The sequence below is a fragment of the Aquarana catesbeiana genome, linkage group LG11, assembly GCF_042186555.1.
Source record: "Aquarana catesbeiana isolate 2022-GZ linkage group LG11, ASM4218655v1, whole genome shotgun sequence".
Classification (NCBI taxonomy): domain Eukaryota; kingdom Metazoa; phylum Chordata; class Amphibia; order Anura; family Ranidae; genus Aquarana; species Aquarana catesbeiana.
The window spans coordinates 76,592,057-76,602,617 of NC_133334.1; the positions used below are offsets into that span (position 1 = coordinate 76,592,057).

Sequence of the window (10,561 nt, forward strand, 5' to 3'; positions counted from 1 at the left end):
AGACAAAGCTACTGATTGGCCAGTTCTGCCTGAATTACAACACGCTAAAGCTAGGTGCACACGTGAGTGTCGGCTTGTTCAGTTGTGTTTACATGTGATTTTCATGTATGTTCATGTGGAAGGGTTTTTGTTTCAGCCAATTGGAAGGAGGTTACTTGGAGGAGGAGACTGGCTATTAGGCACAAAAACACGTGTTAAGTGCGTTTTTCAGGCGCTCCAATTGATTTCTGTTGGGCTAAAAACATGTGATCCTTCCTCAAAGAAGTGTCTGTACTTCTCTGGGATGACAGCACATCACTCACATGAGAATGGGCCTCATAGAATGGAGACCTTACTGTTCAATGTTGTCATGTATTTGGAAACATGGGACACATTGCTCCAGTCTGTGACCAGCAATCTACGAGGCTGATAGGAAGCCAAATTGAAGTACTTCTAGTAGTTGCATTTTAACCACTTGATGCAAAATCTCATACCTGTACGTCATTCTGCTACAAGTGGTTGTAGCGGGTGATATGTAGCTGCAGGCATCACCCCGCTACTGTTTTTTTTATAGAGCTGGCGGTCGGCTTTCTTGTGATAACAACCAATGCGGTAAGCAGCCGCTCAATTGTTATCACAAGCAGCTGGAGGTCCCCATCGCCGCTATGTCCGGGCTCTCCGTCCCACCAGGAGGCCCCAGTGACCAGCCGATATGTCCGCTGGCTGGCCGGATACCCAAACAAAGCTGGAATCGGCTTTCATCGTGTCTCTTAGGATATAGTAACCCCGAAGCAGCGTCACAATCGGTTTACTCGGCAGCCAACATCGCCAGCTTTAAAAAAAAATGTCAGCGTTCAAAAACGCCGGTCTTGGCGTTCTGACTACTTTTAAATGCAAAGGAGGGATTTGGGGCCTTATAGATCCCAGATCCCCCCCCCAAAAAATAAACTAAAACACGCTGCAGTTGGTCCTCACTTTACAGCTACTTATTTGGGTGATCTAGGACTGGGGAAAAAATCGATCTGATTCTTGAATCAATTCAAAATCGATTAAAAATTTAAGGAAATCGTTTTTTTTAGATTTTTTTTTTTTCACCGCGCCGGTCCTGAGGAGCTGCGGCAGGAGTTTTTAGGTAAGGCCGCGGCTTCGGCCTAGTCCACGAGGCCGGACGCCGCAGACTAGGCCGAAGCCGTGGCCTCGCCTAAAAACTCCTGCCCGCAGCTCTTCAGGACCGGCGTGGTGTCCAAAAAAAAAAAAAACCCATGGCAAGGCCTGTTCTGAGTGGAACCTGTCCTGTTAAACCGCTGTATGGTCTTGGCCACTATGCTGCAGCTCAGTTTCAGGGTCTTGGCAATATTCTTATAGCCTAGGCCATTTTTATGTAGAGCAACATTTATTTTTTTCAGATCCTCAGAGAGTTCTTTGCCATGAGGTGCCATCTTGAACTTCCAGTGATCAGTATGAGAGAGTGAGAGCGATAACACCAAATTTAACACACCTGCTCCCCATTCACACCTGAGACCTTGTAACACTAACGAGTCACATGACAGTGGAGAGGGGAAATGGCTAATTGGGCCCAGTTTGGACATTTTCACTTAGGGGTGTACTCACTTTTGTTGCCAGTGGTTTAGACATTAATGGCTGTGTGTTGAGTTATTTTCAGGGGACAGGAAATTTACACTGTTATACAAGCTGTACACTCACTACTTTACATTGTAGCAAAGTGTAATTTCTTTAGTGTTGTCACGTGAAAAGATATAAAATATTTACAAAAATGTGAGGGGTGTACTCACTTTTGTGAGATACTGTGTGTATATATGTGTATATATATATATCACACACACACACACACACATTCTTAAATGTAAACAAACATTTTAAAACGTATTAAAACATGGACAGTGTCAGTAGATCAGTGGATGTGTCAGTAGGGCAGAGGTTGATGTGAGTAGGACAGTGGATGGTGTCAGTAGTTTTTTATTACTTTTTTTTATTTTTATTTTTTATTATATCTTTGAAATATCAGGGGTCTAAACAGACCCCTAATGTCTCCCTTTGAGATAAAGGGACTGAGGACAGAGATTCCACAGTCCCTTTCTCTGCAGCCTCAGCTGCACTGGGCAGTGAATGAAGGTGAAGTGCTCTGTGCTGAGCGGCTTCCTGGTCATTCACAAACTGAAGTATAGTAAACAGTTTGCTATGCTTCAGTTATGAATGAACACAGCATGTGATTGGTACCAGAAAGAAAGGGGCAGGTAAATTACATATTTACCAGTCCCTTCATCCTGAAACATCCCCATGTGTGTCCATAGCAGCAGCCAGCAGGAGAGAAAGAAAGCCCAGGCAGCAGGGGGGATCTGCGCTATATGGTGTGATTAGGGTGTGTCCATGTCTGTGCTTTTGAGGTAATCCCTACTTATGAGGCAATCAGCATTTTTAAATCTGATTTGGCAACCAGTGTGAATATCTAAGGCATGAACTGCTGGTGGGACTCCAGGACAGGTTTGAAAACCATTGGCTTATGGAATCATGTTTTGGGCTTAAAGATCCTAGGCACAATTATAAAAGAATAACACGGGGGGTTATTTTCTTTCTCATCCTTTAAAGGACACAGGAAGTCTTTTACCCTGGGGTTATACAGCCACCTACAGAAGGATTGGATGCTAGCAAACAATCACTGTGGGCCAGCCCTGGATAACCTGTCTGGCTATCAGCAGGCCTCAGTTTTTTGCTAGTGTGCTAGGAGGATGGATGTCTTTTTCAGCTCTGCTGACAAACCTTTTTCTTGCTATCACATTTTTCTACATTTCTTCAATCAAGACTCTTCTCTACATCACCGATAGAGCTGGTGTCTAAGATTGCAGCTTTAACCCTGGCTGGCAGCACCTCTAAAGTATAGGAGCTGCCCACCCCAGATATCCTTTTGGCCGTGCCACAGCTTACTTCTTTATCCATGAACTATGCATGAACAGCTCAGCTGAGAAAGAGAATGGAATTGATTGGCCTCATTTGGTCCTGCCCACTGCGGCACAGAGCAGAATGGGCTGGTTATGGGATGGGAGGAGAAATAGAAGGTGTTTGGTGAGCTTCTTGATTTGCGGGAAACCCGGGAATGGAGACAGAGTTGCAGTGTGAGGTCAAGCAGGCAGCATGAGGAGAGCAGACTACTGGGAGCCAGGAGTGGGCTGCATGATGCAGAGTGCAAAGGGCCCTAAGAGAGGCAGTAGCCGAGAGCCACAAGGGAAACTGTGAGCAAGGGAGTGATTAGCAAGTAGCCACAGGTGGCAAAGTGTTTTGTTAGGACTGGATCCAGGAGGCCATCTGCATTCCACACCAAGTCCCAGGGAGATCCGCACAACCAGGGGTGCAAAGACACAGAAGCTTCATGATGATAAAGAAGTGAGTAGAAAGGGCATATGTCTGCACAACAACCTGTCTAATCCACTAGAAATAGGGGATCTTGGAAACCAGAAAACCTCTTTTACGACCTCCTGGAATAATAAATACGGAGTTCGTCTACCTAAAAGAAGTGGTTGCCGAAAGATAAATCTTAACACACCTCACCACATCCAGACAATTGAGAGAGATCTCCTTGGAGAGAACTGGAGATGGACTGGGTAGGTAACACAATGTCTTCCTAAAGGTGAAGGGTAGAGAACACTTGAGGCAAAAAAGAGGTCTTTGGTCTCAAAACAACCACATTTTTGTGTAAAATCAATGCCAATGCTAATAAGAGGAGGCTCTACAAACCAAAGTGTTGGTCACAAGAAAGACGGCCCAACAATACTAGATTGAAATCCCACAGTTAGAGTAGGGATCGAACAGAGGGAGCAACCGTGCAATCTCAAGAAAGAAAGTACAGACTGGTGAATTTATCACATCCCTACGATTAAGCCAACTACGGTGAAACACGTCAAGGAGGGGTGGTCCTTGGGTGGGGACATCCTTATGCTGTTTTGTTGTCTATGGTAGAACTAGGCATTTAGAGGAGCTGATGTATCCAGTGTGATGACAGTCCCTTGACATGACCACTAATGCCTCTGCTACATGGAAATCTTTACATGCCAAAATCAGCCTTGTTGTGCTATACTCTCTTTATAAAGCACATCAGAAGCCTTATTTAGTTATTGCTGTTGAATTCTGAAGGTTGACTGTAAAGTACCTTTGGTTGTAGTTGGTCAGGAAATGTTTTGGAGGCTCCTTCTCAGGCTGCATGTATTTCAGATTGTTGTTACTGAATCCAGATGGTTCCTACTAAAAGGTCAACATTTCCTCATTTACATATATTTAAAAAAAACATTTCACTCATTAACAAAAATAATAAAACTGCCTATATACAGACCTTCTTCCCCACATATACTCTTCCTAAAAGATCATCCTGCTTCATGCTGTTGCCAGGTCTGGAGTCATCAGGCAGAGACTGCAGTTTATATGTAAATATAGACAGTGTAAAAAATATAAATTATGCCCGGTTATTATTTTAATTTTGCAGACAATTCTACAATAACCTGTTCAAGTAATTTCTCTGTATTGAGCAATCAAATATTTTCAAGGATAAAACATGTTAAATTATGTCACTTTTGGGCCCATTCACATCTCTGATAAGGTGTGAACCATGGTTCATTGCAGTACCATTCACTTTTAATGGCATCCCAACACACTATTACAGCACCAGGTAATGTGCCTCACATAATAGAACATTTTTGTCAGGTAGATATACTGATTTACATATGTATTGCAGAGATTATATGGAACCACCAACTGATGTCAACTCCCTGAGGAAGAACTGAAAGCAGTTGAAATGGGTCAGTGTTTTTGTTGATGGTGTATTTGTGTACTAATTATGCACATTGGTGCTCCAGTCACAAGTTTGTATTTTATACAATTTTAGCTTTTGTGTTTCCAAGCACTTCTATGTTGTATTACATTGTCCCTGTTGCTTCAGGATTTATTTAAATGTTGTCCCAATAAAATGATGGATCAATCTGTGTCTGATCGGTGTCCTATCAAGTTCTCCCACATAGAGGAGTTCAGCTCCCATGGTTGAGACAGAGGATCTTCCATTCTATTACTAGTGTAGGACCCACTAATTCGGGGTACTTTGTCGCAGTAAGTGGGCTTAGCACTATATGACCATATAGTGTGACCAAACCCCAGTATTTTTTGAATATGTTCAGGTGTTCAGGTGTTTTTAACTAGCCCTGCAGGAAATGTCATTCTTGTATGTGTGCGCTGTAAAATATTTTGTACTATCAAGAAGTGCCTCCCGTCGAAAAATGCCTCTGATGGGTCTGCGCATGTGCAGTGCCAAACGTCACTCCAGTTGATATGTTGATCAGCTGGCGTGACGTCAACACAGCGCATGCGCAGATCACCAAGGCAAAACTGGCTACAAGGGCGAGTTCAGAGGGTGGTAATAAATGGGGAGTACTCAGAATAGTCAGGGGTGGGTAGTGGGGTCCCCCAGGGTTCTGTGCTGGGACCAATCCTATTTAATTTGTTCATAAACGACATGGAGGATGGGATAAATGGTTCAATCTCTGTATTTGCTGACGATACTAAGCTAAGCAGGGCAATAACTTCTCAGCAGGATGTGGAAACCTTGCAAAAAGACCTGAACAAACTAATGGGGTGGGCAACTACATGGCAAATGAGGTTTATTGTGGAAAAATGTAAAATAATGCATTTGGGTGGCAAAAATATGAATGCAATCTACTCACTGGGGGGAGAACCTCTGGGGGAATCAAGGATGGAAAAGGATCTGGGGGTCCTAGTAGATGATAGGCTCAGCAATGGCATGCAATGCCAAGCTGCTGCTAACAAAGCAAACAGAATATTGGCATGCATTAAAAAGGGGATTAACTCCAGAGATTAAGCGATAATTCTCCTGCTCTATAAGACTCTGGTCCGGACTCACCTGGAGTATGCTGTCCAGTTCTGGGCACCAGTCCTCAGGAAGGATGTACTGGAAATGGAGCGAGTACAAAGAAGGGCAACAAAGCTAATAAAGGGTCTGGAGGATCTTAGTTATGAGTAAAGGTTGTGAGCACTGAACTTATTCTCTCTGGAGAAGAGACGCTTGAGAGGGGATCTCAATTTACAAATACCGTACTGGTGACCCCACAATAGGGATAAAACTTTTCTGTGGAAGGGAGTTTAATAAGACAAGTGGCCACTCATTAAAACTAGAAGAAAAGAGGTTTAACTTTAAACTGCGTAGAGGGTTCTTTACTGTAAGAGCGGCAAGGATGTGGAATTCCCTTCCACAGGCGGTGGTTTCAGCGGGGAGCATCGATAATTTCAAAAAACTATTATATAAGTACCCGAACGACCACAACATACAGGGATATACAATGTAATACTGACATATACTCACACACATAGGTTGGACTTGTGTCTTTTTTCAACCTCACCTACTATGTAACTATGTATTATCCGATGCTATGCAAACAGCAGGGGAATGTAGTTGTCAGATTGAACCTCGCTGTTGCGGGGTGGGTTGTGGGTGTGTTGAAGGGCGGGTTTTGTATGTGTTGCAACCCGCCCTTAGATACAGCCAAAACCCGCCATTCAACACACCAAAGCTGCCCTGCAACACTGACAAAACCCGCCCTTCAGCACATGGAAAACCCACCCCGCAACAGCGAGGCACAATCTGACAAGTACATTCTCCCTCCTCTGTTTACATAGCTGAATACTGCCCGTCAAATACTGTCTCCCGTAGAAAAATGCCCCAGACGATTTGCGCATGCGCTGTGTTGATGTGACACCAGCTGATCAACATATCAGCTGGAGTGACGTTTTGTACTGCGCATGCGCAGACCCATCGGAGGCATTTTTCAACGGGGGGAACTCCTCAATAGAACAATGGCCCATGCTGTCACCAGGGTTGTGGTTTATCCCTTGTGATAGCAATACATTTAATGCAAAAAAATATATAAAGGCAGTGTAAAAAAAGTTTTAGATAAAATAAATGATAATAAAAAAATGTAAAGCGTCGCCGTCCTTACGCGCAAATGTGAACGCATAGGTAAGTCCAGCACACACATGTAAACCTTGATCGCACCACACCATACCACTGAGGTATCATTGCGAACGTCAGAATAAGAGCAATCATTTTAGTGCCAGTAGCTCTAAACTAGTAACCTGTAAAGGTGTTAAAAGCATCGTCTATGGAGAATTTTAAGTACCATAATTTGGCGCCGTTCCACGGGCGTATAGAATTTTAAATCGTGACATATTAAATATCTATTTACTCGGTGTATATTTTACTAAAAAATGGGTATTATGTGGTGTTTGTGTGCAATAAAATTCTTTAATAAAAAGTGTATTTTTAAAAAAAAAATTACACTTGAAAAATCGCTGCGCAAATACCGTGTGACATAAAAAATTGCAACATCCATTATTTTATTCTATTCTAAAAATATATATATATATATGTTTGAGGGTTCTAAGTCATTTCCTAGCTAAAAATGTAGATTTTTACAGGTATGTGAAAAGTGTCAGAATTGACCCAGTAGGGAAGTTGACTGTGAAGACAATTTTTAAAAAACAAAAAACAAACAGGTTTATACTTACCTGCACTGTGCAATGGAATTGCACAGAGTGGCACTGAACATCCTCTTCTTGAGTCCCCCATCAGCGCTCCTCCTCTTCTTGGTGTGACACCATAGGAAGTCGCTTCCTATTGTTGCCACCTGCGGGCTCGATCCCGAGCTGCACTACCTGTGTCTTTAGACAAAGACAACGAGCTAGGCCCCGCTCCCTTGTCACAAAATTTGTCTGACAGCAGTGGGAGCCAATAGCTCCCGCTGCATCAACAAAGCTTGTGAAACCAGGAAGTGAGGGAAGAGAGCTGCTGTAGACAGGCACAGCACTGGATCAAATGAGGGCTCGGGGAAGTCTAAGGGGGCGAAATGCATTAAGGTAAAAAATTATTAGCCTTAGAACAACTTTACCCATAATCTTTTTTTTTTTTTTATATTCAACAAAAGATCCTGAATTACATATTAGCCATGAAAACAGCGAGGACTAAATCTTACACTGGTATGGAGTACTTGATCTGTTTCTCTGGTGAAGCCACTGTCTCTTTCCGAGTTCCTGGCTAATGCTGGAAGTGGCTCTCTTCCCTGCAAACAGTTGGAATTGAATGAAGCATGAGCATACATAACTACCATGAAATAATAGCATTACTATTGTAAGAAAACAAAAACGTATGAACTGGGCCCCCAAAGCTTGAGGATGGCTGATTTCTTCAATCTGCAGGGACTCTAGTGGCAAGATATTCATTCCACCACTGTTCCAAGCATTACTCTCCTTTCTGGTCATTGGAATCATAATTAACTCTAATCCTCCTATATTTTACACAATATAAAACAATCTATTATACCTCTAATGCCCCGTACACACGGTCGGACATTGATCGGACATTCCGACAACAAAATCCTAGGATTTTTTCCGCTGGATGTTGGCTCAAACTTGTCTTGCATACACACGGTCACACAAAGTTGTCGGAAAATCCGATCGTTCTAAACGCGGTGACGTAAAACACGTACGTCGGGACTATAAATGGGGCAGTGGCCAATAGCTTTCATCTCTTTATTTATTCTGAGCATGCGTGGCACTTTGTCCATCGGATTTGTGTACACACGATCGGAATTTCCGACAACGGATTTTTTTGTCGGAAAATTTTATATCCTGCTCTCAAACTTTGTGTGTCGGAAAATCCGATGGAAAATGTGTGATGGAGCCTACACACGGTCGGAATTCCCGACAACAAGGTCCTATCACACATTTTCCGTCGGAAAATCCGACCGTGTGTACGGGGCATAAGGCTACCTAGTCATGGAGACCGGTGGTGCTCTGCGCCCCGAGACCACCCTTTTTTAAGGCCAATTAAAGCCTCGGGCTCTAATTATGTGCTTCAAACAAAAAAAACTGTTGAAATCCATGCGTCTGGCACCCTGCATGTAGATTAGAGGCCGGACGCATGGATCAGGGGGGCGGCCTGCAACTGATGGATAACAAAGCTGGTAAAGCTGGGGATCCAGATGTGAAATCTTGTCACCTGAAGCTCCAAGAGTTATAGGTGTGTAATTCAGCCAGAATTTAGAACTACCAAGCAAAGGGACCCGATCCAGGGTTCCACCGTCATGGACTTACAAATTAGAGGGACTTTGCATACAATCTGGTATGGGTGGCACCACAAGAAGGGTTAGAGAGCAGATCACAACAGCACGGCCAATTGTTCTACACAGCAGAAAAGTATCTATGTTGTCTAAAGATGTTTAGCCATTCACTGTGAAGTTGTGTGAAAGAGGTTATCTGGTAAACAAGGGTTGCCTGGTCTGAATTTCTTATGTGGTGTATCAAGTGGATTTCTAAATGGGTGTAATCATTGGGGTTAATTTACTAAAACTGGAGAGTGCAAAATCTGGTGCAGCTCTGCATAGAAACCAATCAGTTTCCAGGGTTTTTTTGTCCAACATTAGAAGCTGATTGGCTGCCATGCACAGCTGAACCAGATTTTGCACTCTAGTTTTCGTAAATCAACCCCATTGCGTATTCAGAAGAACTGTGAGACAACTACATTTAACCCTTCAGGTTAAGAAAAAGTGTATGTGCAGAACAAGTGTAACCAAGTTAACCATTGAGGTTAGATACTACAAATGAACATTCTAATCAACCTTTATGGTTAAGGAGCAAAAGTGTGTAACAAGAAGCAGTAGCACCGAGCCGGGAGTGAAAAGGCAGGTGACCGGGGACTTGTAAGTGAGGGAACAGTTATTAGTTCAAGTTCCCCACTTAGTGGCAAGGTCTCCACATTGGAACCTGCTGTGGTACAAATCTTGCTCATGGACCAAGCCTGGGTTCATGGTATGCAAGGCTTTGTCCCCAGTTAAATGAATGTGTCCCTGATTTCTTCCAGCTTTAATAAAGGTGTCAGGGACCCAGGGTAATTCATCTTAGCAACAAGTGACACCAGTACAGTGATCAGTGAAAAATCTAAAAACTGCAATTGGTGACACAGTGACAGGGAGTGAAGGGGTTAACTGGGGGGTGATCGGAGGGTGAAATGTGTGCCTACGTGTACTGTGTCAGTGTAGTGTTGGTGCAACTCACTTTTGTATGTCCTCTCTCTGCGCTCTGGAACCGAAAGATCTATTTTCTGATCGCCGTATTATTGTCACAGGTGACGCTAGTTAGTTGGTTAGTTTCACCGTCAGTCTTTTATAGCATCAGGATACCCCCATATTTTACCTAATAAAGGTTTTACCCCCTGATCGCCCCCTAGGTAACCCTTTCACCCCCTATCGATATCAAAAGTTTACGCACTTAGAAATCCTGAAGGCGGTGCTTGGTTTTTGGGGTCCTGTACGCGGCTAGGCTCCTGAAAGGTCTCACACATGTGGTATTCCCATACTCAGCAGCAGAATGTATTTTGGGGTGTAATTTCACATATACCCATGGCATGTGTGAGCAATATATCTTTTCAGGGACTACTTTGTGTAAATTGTTCATTTTTTTGTCATTTTTCAAAAAAAAAAAATTCATCCTCTCAGCAAATTCCTTGGGGTGTCTA

The 10,561-nt window shown here is 43.2% G+C and overlaps 1 long non-coding RNA gene across 1 annotated transcript; it reads right to left on the reverse strand.

The window, feature by feature from the left end:
• Nucleotides 1-4,134: 4,134 nt before the first annotated feature.
• On the reverse strand, nucleotides 4,135-8,116 carry LOC141112968 (uncharacterized). The gene is made up of 3 exons (XR_012236675.1): nucleotides 8,022-8,116; nucleotides 4,322-4,399; nucleotides 4,135-4,230 (listed from the first exon to the last, which is right to left on the reverse strand). It is a non-coding gene; the product is annotated as an uncharacterized lncRNA (long non-coding RNA).
• Between the last annotated feature and the right edge of the window lie 2,445 nt (nucleotides 8,117-10,561).